Source organism: Bos indicus, chromosome 18 (assembly GCF_029378745.1).
Source record: "Bos indicus isolate NIAB-ARS_2022 breed Sahiwal x Tharparkar chromosome 18, NIAB-ARS_B.indTharparkar_mat_pri_1.0, whole genome shotgun sequence".
Classification (NCBI taxonomy): domain Eukaryota; kingdom Metazoa; phylum Chordata; class Mammalia; order Artiodactyla; family Bovidae; genus Bos; species Bos indicus.
This window is the reverse complement of record NC_091777.1, coordinates 17,768,299-17,779,021: the sequence shown is the minus strand read 5'-3', so window position 1 is coordinate 17,779,021 and position 10,723 is coordinate 17,768,299. Positions and strand designations below refer to the sequence as shown.

General features: G+C 44.6%; 1 non-coding gene across 1 annotated transcript; it reads right to left on the bottom strand.

Moving 5' to 3' along the window:
• Nucleotides 1-541: 541 nt before the first annotated feature.
• TRNAC-ACA (transfer RNA cysteine (anticodon ACA)) lies at nucleotides 542-613 on the bottom strand. Its single transcript has one exon. It is a non-coding gene; the product is annotated as a tRNA-Cys (tRNA).
• Between the last annotated feature and the right edge of the window lie 10,110 nt (nucleotides 614-10,723).

Here is a 10,723-nt window from a genome sequence, read left to right as displayed (position 1 = left end):
TTCCAGTCTCTCTGCTTCTGTACATTTCCAGACTCCCGGGGAGACTTGCCAGGCTGTCCATGAATTCTTCCACTGGCAGCCACAGAGGACCCACAGGTTTCATCAGCTCAGCCAGAGTCCTGCCTATGAGTGCGATGCTTGTCTCGAAAGAGAAAGAGAGAGAGAGTTTGCTTAGCGTTGCACCCAGGTGAGACCACCCCCCAACCCAGGAAAGAGGGAAAATAAATTGATGTGTCACCCCCATTGAACTAATCAGTCAGGAATCCTAGAGATTCCCCAGACCTGTCTTCACACCTGGGAGGGGAGCATGGCAGTGGAGGCAGCAGAAGCATTTCTACCACATCTTAGTAAGTCCTGGGGAAGGAGTTTGCTGGCCATTTTGCTGCTCTCAGGGCTGTGGAGAGAGAGAGAGTGAGAGTGAAGTCGCTCAGTCGTGTCCGACTCTTTGCAACCCCATGGACTGTAGCCTACCAGGCTCCATCCATGGGATTTTCCAGGAAAGAATACTGGAGTGGGTTGCCATTTCCTTCTCCAGGAGATCTTCCCAACCCAGGGATTGAACCTGGGTCTCCCGCATTGTAGGCAGACGCTTTACCATCTGAGCCACCAGGGAAGTGGAACATAGTGCCATCTGTCCTGAGCCTGGGACTCTAACCAGAGTGCTGAGGTAACACGATAAGCCCTAACCAGTGTCCCCCAATTCTGTTACTCTTATTTTGATTGTGACTTTCACAGCTACATTGAGCATATTTCATTCACCATGGCCCTCCTCCAGGCAGTCCTCCTGGCTTAGGCACTTGTGGAAACATGGTTGTTTGCTTCTTCCCTTAGTGGCTCCACACTCCGATTTCCTGATGTTCCCCAGAATCTTCTTTGGCTTCCAAGCCTGAGTTTCCCAACCCAGGCTGGCACTAGAAACTCCTGTGGTCTGGCCAGAGCAGGGGACTGGAAACGAGTTCTGAGAAATTGCTCCAGTGTTATCACCTTGAGGAATGTGTGTGTGTGTGTGTGTGTGTGGTTGTTGTTTAGTCACTAAGAAATGTCCTACTCTTTGTGACTCCATGGACTGTAGCCTACCAGGCTCCTCTATCCATGGGATTTCCCAGGCACGAATACTGGAGAAGGTTGTCATTTCCTTCTCGAGGGAATCTTCCTAACCCAGGGATCAAACCCACATCTCCTGCATTGGCAGGCAGTTTCCTTACCACTGAGCCTGCAGGGAAGCCGGGTTTATATACACTTATATCTTTATATAGAGATGATCTCTAGAACCTGTAATGGGAAGGGAATTGGGTGGTTAGGGATGGAAGTATAAGAGTTATATTTATAATAAGAACCAGCGCTGTGCTGAGCACTTGACATACAGTAATTCATTTAATTATCATAACAACTCTCTACAGTAGGTGTTATTATTATGTTTATTTTACAGATGAGGAAGCTTCATTTTTTTAATTGTTTCCCTTTAGGCTCACATTATCTATTTAAATAAATAGAGATGAGAAGAGACAGTGGACAGATGGCTGGACAGAGTTAAGCTTTTCCAGGTGAAACTATTTGACATCCCTAGCTGAAACCCTCTGCTCTGAGGATACCATTCCCACCAGAGTGAGTGCTAAGACTTTCCGGAAGACACCAGAGGGTGGAGCAGGAGGCGAGAGAACCCCTTGGCCATGACCTCTACCCACCTGTGCTTAGAGCTGAACTCTAAGAGGCTTGGTGTTAATGAGGCCTGGACCAGCAGCTGGAGTTATCACCTTCTTGTCCCATCTCAATAAATCACTGTCTCCCTGATGAATGGCTCAGAGATGAGATCTGAGTCACCCTACACAATGCTTAAGAGGAGACACCACCAAACATGACTTGAAGCATCAGATGAGCTCAGTACCTTGTAATGGGCCGTGGGAGCAGGCAGGAGCAGCCCAGGATCCACTGTAACTTGATTCCTCCCAGGAATGGGGAAACCACGTGTGTATCACAGTGACTTCCCTCGATTACAGCTGAAAACCAATGAGATCATGCCTGTAACCTCCTCCCAGATCCTCAGAGAGAAGGAAATACCCTCTGGTTCCTGATTAATTCCAAGCTTGCGGTGGTGCAAACTCTCTTCCCTCTAATCCAGCCTTCTTTCAGAGCCCCCCACCCCACAGAACCAGGTGCATGAAGTTAGTAGATGGTTCCTCTTCCTGAAGATAACCCTTACTCACCTGGGTTGAATGGGCAAAGTGAGGCTCCACAATGGCTATGTGACCTTCAGTATTTCAGGACACTTCTGGACTCGGGTTGTGCTCCGCCCTCTCTCTGCATCCATCAGCTCCACTTTGCTCTGTTCCAACCCAGTTCTGAATAAAAGCTTCCTTCGTGGGGGTAAGCTGACTGCCTCAAGCTCCAAGTCTCCATCCTATCCCTAAGCACCCCCATTGTCCCAACAAACATCCCACAATGCATGCTCATTGGCTGGCTGGGGTCTGGCCCCCAAACCTGGACCATTCACAGATGGAATGGAAAGGTCTCCTTAGACCTGGAAAGCCAATCACACACACAGCCCTAGATTCCAGGAGCAGGTGTCTGTGACATCCAATCACAGGGCCCAGGCATGTGGGGAAGAGTCCATGGAGGAAATGCAGTGTGGCCCCAGGATTGTCCCGAGCCATGTGTAAAATCACACCGTGGTAGAAATAGAAGAAACTTTGGAGAACTTCTCATCCCACCCCCTCATTTTACAGATGAGGAAACTGAGTCCCAGGGAGGCCATCCAGGACCCTGCAGCAGAGCTGAGTCACCATCATGTTACTCCATAAGAACAGTGCCAGCAGAGCCCAAGGGTGGGGAACACACACTCTGTCCCCCTCACCTTCTTGAGAGCACATTTTAAAAATTCTCTTAGAAATCACAAGAGATTCAATATCCTGGCTGATATTGTACAATAGTTTTGGAAAATGCTTATCATTGGGAGAAATTGGGTAAAGGGTACACAGAGTCCCTCTGTACTATTTACAATTGTTGGGAATCTACAATTATCTTAATAAAAATTTTAGTTAAAAATCTGTGAGAGGAATCTCCTCAGTGTTCTCCATATTAGCTGTACCAGTTTGCATTCCCACCAAGGGTGTAAGAGGGTTCCCTTTTCTCCACATCCTCTCCAGCATTTATTGTTGTAGACTTTTTGATGGTGACCATTCTGACCAGTGTGAGATGATACCTCAATAGAAACTGGAAATAGAAGTGCCATATGACCCAGCAATCCTGCTGGTGTACATACACATCGAGGAAACAAGAATTGAAAGACACACATGTACCCCAATGTTCATTGCAACACTGTTTATAATAGCCAGGACATGGAAGCAACCTAGATGTCCATGGGCAGATGAATGGATAAGGAAGTTGTGGTACATATACACAATGGAATATTACTCAGCTATAAAAAAGAATGCATTTGAGTCAGTTCTAATGAAGTGGATGAAACTGGAGCCTAGTGTACAGAGTGAAGTAAGCCAGAAAAAGAAACACCAATACAGTATATCAACATATATATATATGGAATTTAGAAAGATAGTAATGATGATCCTATATTCAAGGCAGCAAAAGAGACACAGATATAAAGAACAGATTTTGGGGCTAGGTGGGGAAAGGTGAGGGTAGGACAATTTGAGAGAATAGCATTGAAATGTATATTACCATATGTGAAATAGATGACCAGGGCAAGTTTGATGCATGAAGCAGGGCACTCAAAGCTGGTGCTCTGGGACAACCCAGAGGGTTAGAGTGGGGAAGGAGACGGGAGAGGGGTTCAGGATGGGGGGACACATGTGCACCCGTGGCTGATTCATGTCAATGTATGACAGAAACCATTACAATATTATAAAGTAATTATCCTCCAATTAGTATAAACTATTTTTTAAAATCTGTGAGAGGAATTTTAAAATGGCATGAAACTGTATACCTAGTTAAGACAGTGCTTGCTGTGTTTAGCTCATCAAACTACCCTCGGAACCAAATAGAGAAATATAGAAAAATGACGCATATGTGTGTTCAGTCGTGTCTAACTCTTGGTGACCCTATGGACTGTAGCCCACCAGGCTCCTCTGTCCATGGGATTTTCCCAGCAAGAATACTGGAGTGGGTTGCCATTTCCTCCTCCAGGGGATCTTCCTGACTCAGGGATCAAACCTGCATCTATTGCATCTCCTGCATTGCAGGTGGATTCTTTACTACTGAGCCACCAGGGAAGCCCATTTAGAACAATGATAGGAAAAGTATGAAAATATATACGTAAGTGTGGCATTGACCCACAGTATTGGTATGGATAACAAAGTGCTAATCGGATAGCGGCAGAAGCAGAGACAGCCTGGAGTCACTGGTTGGAGACAGCACCTGCAACATCCATGTAGCAAGAGTGGTCAAAGTGGCCAACGTAAGAGCTGATTCCAAACCGCCTGCCTGACCTGGAGGGGTGAACAAAAGGAGGGAAAATACACACATGCACACAACACACACACACACGTACACATGCACGCACTTCATTTTCCTTCCCTCCCCTTCTTCTGCTTCCCCTTGGTTTCTTCTCTCTACTGAGTAGACAAAATTCAGTCCAAGAGAGCCAGCATTTCTGCCCCCAGAGGTTAAAAACAATGTAAGGTTCTTTTGTCACTGCCTTGGACACCTTTGTACCTCCGCCTTGAGAAATCCTTTAGAAAAAGATGTGTTAAAAGGTCTTCAGAATTTCCAAACTGCTATTTTTCTCTAGAAGGTAATTGGCCTGGCCCTTCTGCCCCTGTGTGCTCACAGGCCCCAGAAGGACACAAGAAACCATCCTCCAAAGCCTCTTGGATTCAGCATCCCCTTAGGAGTTTCATTACTGAAAATGCACTTCATTTTTATTGTGTGTCCCAAATTCATTTGATCATAAAGCAAAACAGGGGTTTTGCCCTCATCTGGAATAAAGAACATGCATAAGAACAGAGAGGTCAAGAGCTTTCTCTGAGGTCACACAGCCAGTCAAAGTCCTCTGGGAGCAGAGTCCTCAGCCTGGCATGCTTTCCCCTCCACCTCAAGGCCATCTTTTGATACTTCGAATACAGAATATCAAAGAGAAAATTACCACCCATTTTCATTAAATTCCAGCTAAAGTCAAGAAAACCTCAACTGCTCAGTATACCATAATTAGAGAATATTTTAGTTTCACACTGCTTAGCACAACTCCAATATTCAGATAAATACTATGTTAAAAAAGTTTCATGAACTATGAATTGGAAGTGATCTGGGACATATAATCTACGGCCTTCACTCCTTGAGAAATCTGAAGTAAAATGGAGAGAAAGGATTTAATCTAGTTTGGGGGGCAGAGCCCAGAGCTCATAACCATGACCCCCAGCACCTACTGAATACTCGCCTCATAGCTGGTGGTGCACAGCTGTTACCCGACCTAATCTCCACACAGTTGAATGCAGTGGATATCATCAAATACATCCCCATCTTACAGATGAGAATGTAGAGGCTAAGAGAGGTCAGGTAACTCGCTTACGGCGACACACGTGGTGAGTAGCAGTATCTAGAGTTGAGGCCAGGGGAGTTAATTTCAGAGACCACTGTCAAGACCACACTGTGCCATCCTCACCTTACCCAGTAGTCACATGGCTCCAGGAAGTGTTTTGCATCAGACAGACTTCATTTTGTGCCTTGGCTCTGCCACCTCCTACCAGACAACATTTAGCTACTTAACCTCTTAGAAATACAGTTTTGTCATTCTCATCAAGAAGATGAGCATTATAAGGGCACTTACCTTACAGAGTTATTGTGAGGACTGAGATAATCGATGAAAATTACCTACCCCAGGTCTTGGCCATAGTATATAAAGTTTGTTCTCTTATTTACTGGTTAAATATGTGTCTGTGTGTGTGCATGAGTGTGTGCATATGTGCGTGCATGCACGGGCATCCCTCATGTGGTAACCAGCCTCCAAATTAATTCCTAATGATCCCCACCTCCTGATATTCATATCCTTGTGTGTTCTTGCCCTAAACTATACCTTAGTCAGTCTATGTGACCAACAGAACATAGGAGAAGTGAAATATGTCTTTTGCAAAAGTAGGTGATGACTATGACTCCATATTGAACTTCCCTGGTGACTCAGTGGTAAAGAATCTTCCTGTCAATATAGGAGACACAGATTTGATCCCTGGGTTGGGAGGATCCACTGGAGAAGGGAACAGCTACCCACTCCAGTATTCTTGCCTGGAGAATCCTATGGACAGATGGCTACAGTCCATGGGGTTGCAAAGAGTCAGACAGGACTGCAACTGAGCACATGACTGCATCTTGAGGGGTCTATCTATCTATCATCTATCAGATCACTTGAGGATGCCAGCAAATACATCATTAATGGTTCTGTGGAAAGGAGCACACAGCACAGAACTGAAGCCTCTGTCTAACAACTGAGGTCATTCAACAACCACATGCATGGAAAGATCCTCCAGCCCACCCAGGATTCAGATGGTGGCAGCCCCAACAGACAACTTGACCACTGTCTCACAAGAGATCCTTAGCCAGAACAACTCAATTAAGCCACTCCTGGATTCCTGACTCTCAGGAGATGTTATTACACAGAAACAGCTAATGCACCCTCATTTGATCTGGGCAGGGATGGGGGGATCTGTAGGGTTGCAATGAAGGTCTTTTGGGGCCTCAGGCCAAGCCCAGAGGAGTTACTTTTGGAGCCTCAGGCTGAGCCCAGAGGCTTGGCCAAGGTTCTTCAAAGATCCATAAGTACTTGATTAAGATTTGTCCCACTTAACCCTCCATGTACATCTTCCCGTTGGTCTGCTTCACTGGGTTTGCTTTTAGAAGCTGCTTTTAATTGTCTTGAAACAGAATCCCGTTCCAAGCCATCAAGCAACAGAAATAAAGGTGTTTGACATGGGGGAAATAAAAACATTCTTTTCATTTACACATCAGCCATGGAGAACAACATGAAAACATGTTGCAAGTTTCTTGAATTTGAGCTTCTGCTTTTATTTTTTCTAAGTATAAATCAGCATCACAGCCCAAATCTTGGAGTGGCAGAGAAATTTAATTGGATGGTGGGATGTTTTACATACATTTGGGTTTTTTTTCTCTGTTGTTTTAAAGCTGACAGGATCACCCATCTGCTTAAAATATAATTGAACGGGGAAGTGAGAAGAAAGAAAGACCTAATTTGAAAATTTAATTCTAAACCGGAAGCTTGGGGGTAACTACTGATACTGACCTTGAACTGGGGGTTCTTTGTAAGCCAAAGATGGCTGTGTGTTAGTGAGAAGACTGTACCATCGGCTTCCAGCCTATGATAGTCCTGAAGGATATTCACAAATATTCTGATTCTTCTCCTTTGGGGCAAAGGGTAGGACTGCAACTGCAATTCTCTCTGCCCTTTAAAGTCATGCAGGGCCTTGTTACTTGCTCTAGCCAAGACAATGCAAGCAGAGATGATGTGTGCTGCTTTCAAGTGGAACCTCTGAGAGAGAACCCATCGTTCTCTTCCTTCTGCTACAGAGATCATAGAAGCATCTGTTGAGATGGGACCATGGTCAGCCTGGTTTTCTGACCCCTGATGAACAGATCATCTCAGCCAGCCCACACTGAATGTATAAAAGGAACAATTTGTTCAATTAAGCTACTAAGATTTGGGATGATGGTGGTGTTTATTACATACCATTATCCAGCCTGCCCGACTAATACACAGATTTAAAAACTAAATATAGATGACTTGTTCAGTCTTTATTCATTCAGTGAACATTAGCTGAGCCCAAACTCTGTACTAAACATCTGGTTAGATCTTGTAAGTGGCACCTAGAAGAATATCAGGCACCCAGTATTTGTACAATAAATGTTTGTTGAATAAATAATCATAATAATTACTATTATCAGCATGTAATAAGTACCCAAGAAATAATATATGCACTTAATTTTTTCAACAACCCTAGAAGATGAATAGTACTGTTGTATCTTTCTTACATATAAGAAATAGGATTTAAAGAGGATAAGTCACTCACTGTAAATTACATAACCAGTAAGTGTCACAGCTAGCCTTTAAATCCATGCTGTCTCTAAATCCATCGCTCATGCTCTTAAACATTATACTATGCTGTCTCTAAACAAGTGAGTGAATAAATAAGTATAAGGATGAAGTAACTATCTTTGAAGATTTTATAGTGGAGAGATGATGTGCCCAGTTATAGTTACAAGTAATCCATGCCTGGTAGAACTGGGAAAGTTTTCCCAAGAAAGTGACATCTGAGCTGGGTATTGAATGAGAAGTTCAGACAAGTTAATGGAAAAGGAAAAACGGGAATTCCAGGCTAAGAGAGTGGCATTTTCAAAAGCATGAAGGACAACGCCACCATCCAGAAATAGGCTACATTTCAGGAATGACGAATCCCGTTTTGTCATTCCCTGTGATCTGCACCTGGTCTGAGAAAGCCCTCAGTTGTGACAAAGCAGGCAGGAGGAGGAGGAGGAAAGGAAGCCTCGTGTTGGCTGCCTGCTCTTCAAGGCCACCATCCATTCATGAGTGTTTATTGAGCCTCTCCTCCTTTCCTGGCACTGTGTTGGCCCTGGAGCTAGAGCAAAGAGGTTGGGCCTTGCAGACTTGAGCTGTAGGCTTCAGAATCGAGTCCTTATCAAGGGTAAACCACACAGGCCAGACAAGGTTCAAGAGAAAATCCTCACCAGATAAATGACCTTTGGGAGGATTCTGAACTAGTGGCTAGGTCTCTGGGACATAAGTTCACCCCCTTCTCAAGCAACCTTTCTCCATGTCAAGTTGCTTAACCAAGTTGCAGTCACCGTGTCAAGTTGTTTAACTGGACCTCAGAGGCTGGGTCAGCAGATGCCTTATACAAAGATATGCTCACTTCCCTTGTCTTTCCTGGCCTCTGGGTGCTTTCATCATTGTTGCATGAACAATGATGGGAGTTTCATTTTTCAAAAATCCCACAGCATAATATGGGAGCAGCAGTGTTTGAGGGCTGGCTGAAAGGGCTTCAGAGGCTTGTAAGAGGATCAGGTTTCCCAGAAGCTCATGCCTACTTGGCTCTGCTTCAAAGGCCACTAAATTCCTGCCAGAATTAAAGAGAAAGATTCCTCAAAATCCTTTTCACTCAAGGTGCGCAAGGCAAGACTTAGACCCATCACATACAACTGGACTTATTATCACTCTCTCTTTTCCGTGGTTTGAGCTGGCTCAGGGATGCTCTCCCTGGCTTCAGATAAATGGACTAAGTGGTCTTAAAATCTGCCTCTGCAGCCTCAGAAGGTTAAAGTTGCAGACCTCCAACTGACTGGACTGACCTTGCGGAAACAGACCAATTTTCCACAAGTCAGTCAGTCAAAAGCTAACTTGCAAAATAACCTAGAATTTTTTTTTAAAGACTAATAAACATAAAAATTCACCAAGTTAGAATTGTTTTTCCCTAGATATTCCTGCCTCTCATACTGCTTCTGCGCTTCCAATATTTGCCTTAAATTTTGTATCAAAATAATCAATTGGACACGGCAAACTGGTCATTGAGTGAATTCTCAGCTGACCGATTATTGGCAAACTGACCTCTAAGATCCCCCACCTACTGTACACACAGGCCTCTGAACAACTCCTCTCTCCCCCAATCAGAATTTGAGAGCATCTGTCAGAAAAGTTCCAGTAATCTCTACCCACCAAGCCAGGGACTTTTGTGTCTGAATATGGGAGAGTTGTCATCATCCCCTAGGGGGATGCAACATTCCTCCCCAACATGAGAGGGAGACTTTAGTGTTGAAAATTTGCCTGATGTGTGTTTACCTAAATCTGGGCACTTTCTCTGACCTCGCTAGAAAGTCATTACGGGAGAGCAGGCTCCTGGCAGGTACACACGTTACAAGTGACATGCTTTAAAAATACCTCGTGTAAATCAGATATTGCCATAAAATGGAAATTGCAGCCACAAATTGCATCTTTATTACAACAGTGTCTGATAGATGAGGCAATGTTGACACTATATAACAGGTAGCCTGAGAAGTAGAAAGTTACATGTGGAGCATAAAAGATAATTATTTTTCAATTCACAATAATACAATATCTCTTCTTTTTGACATCACAGAATCCTACATCAAAGCTGGGAAGATACTTAAGGCCATTATCTAAGCCCTTCATTTTACAGATGAGGAGGCTGAGTCTTGCAAGGGGAGGAGATCTGCGCAAGGTCATTCAGAGAGAGCTTGGCAGAGCCGCGATCTTGACATATACTGCCAGGAGGAGGTTCCGTGGCTGTGTCCACTTCCTTTACTGAGTCTGTGAAGATAGGAAATCTCACCTGAGTCTTTTCCACAGCAAGGTCCAGGGGGCACAGGGGGACACAAGGCAGGAGACACATGGCCCCAGTAGTAGAAGCTTTCACTGGGGTACAGAGGAGAGACCAGGCTTAGGTTTTGTCTCTGTGACCTTGGGCATGTCATTCAATCTCACTGAGTTTCCATTTCTTAGTCTGCAAGATGAACTTGATTTCACCCACCTATCTCACAAAGGTACTGTGGAGAATTAAATGAGACATTCTAAGTGCTGTGCTTAGTTGCTCAGTCATGTCCTACTCTTTGCAACTCCATGGACTGTAGCCCACCAGGCTCCTCTGTCCATGGGGATTCTCCAGACAAGAATACTGGAGTAGGTTGCCATCGAACCCAGGGATTGAACCCTGGTCTCCCACATTGCAGGCAT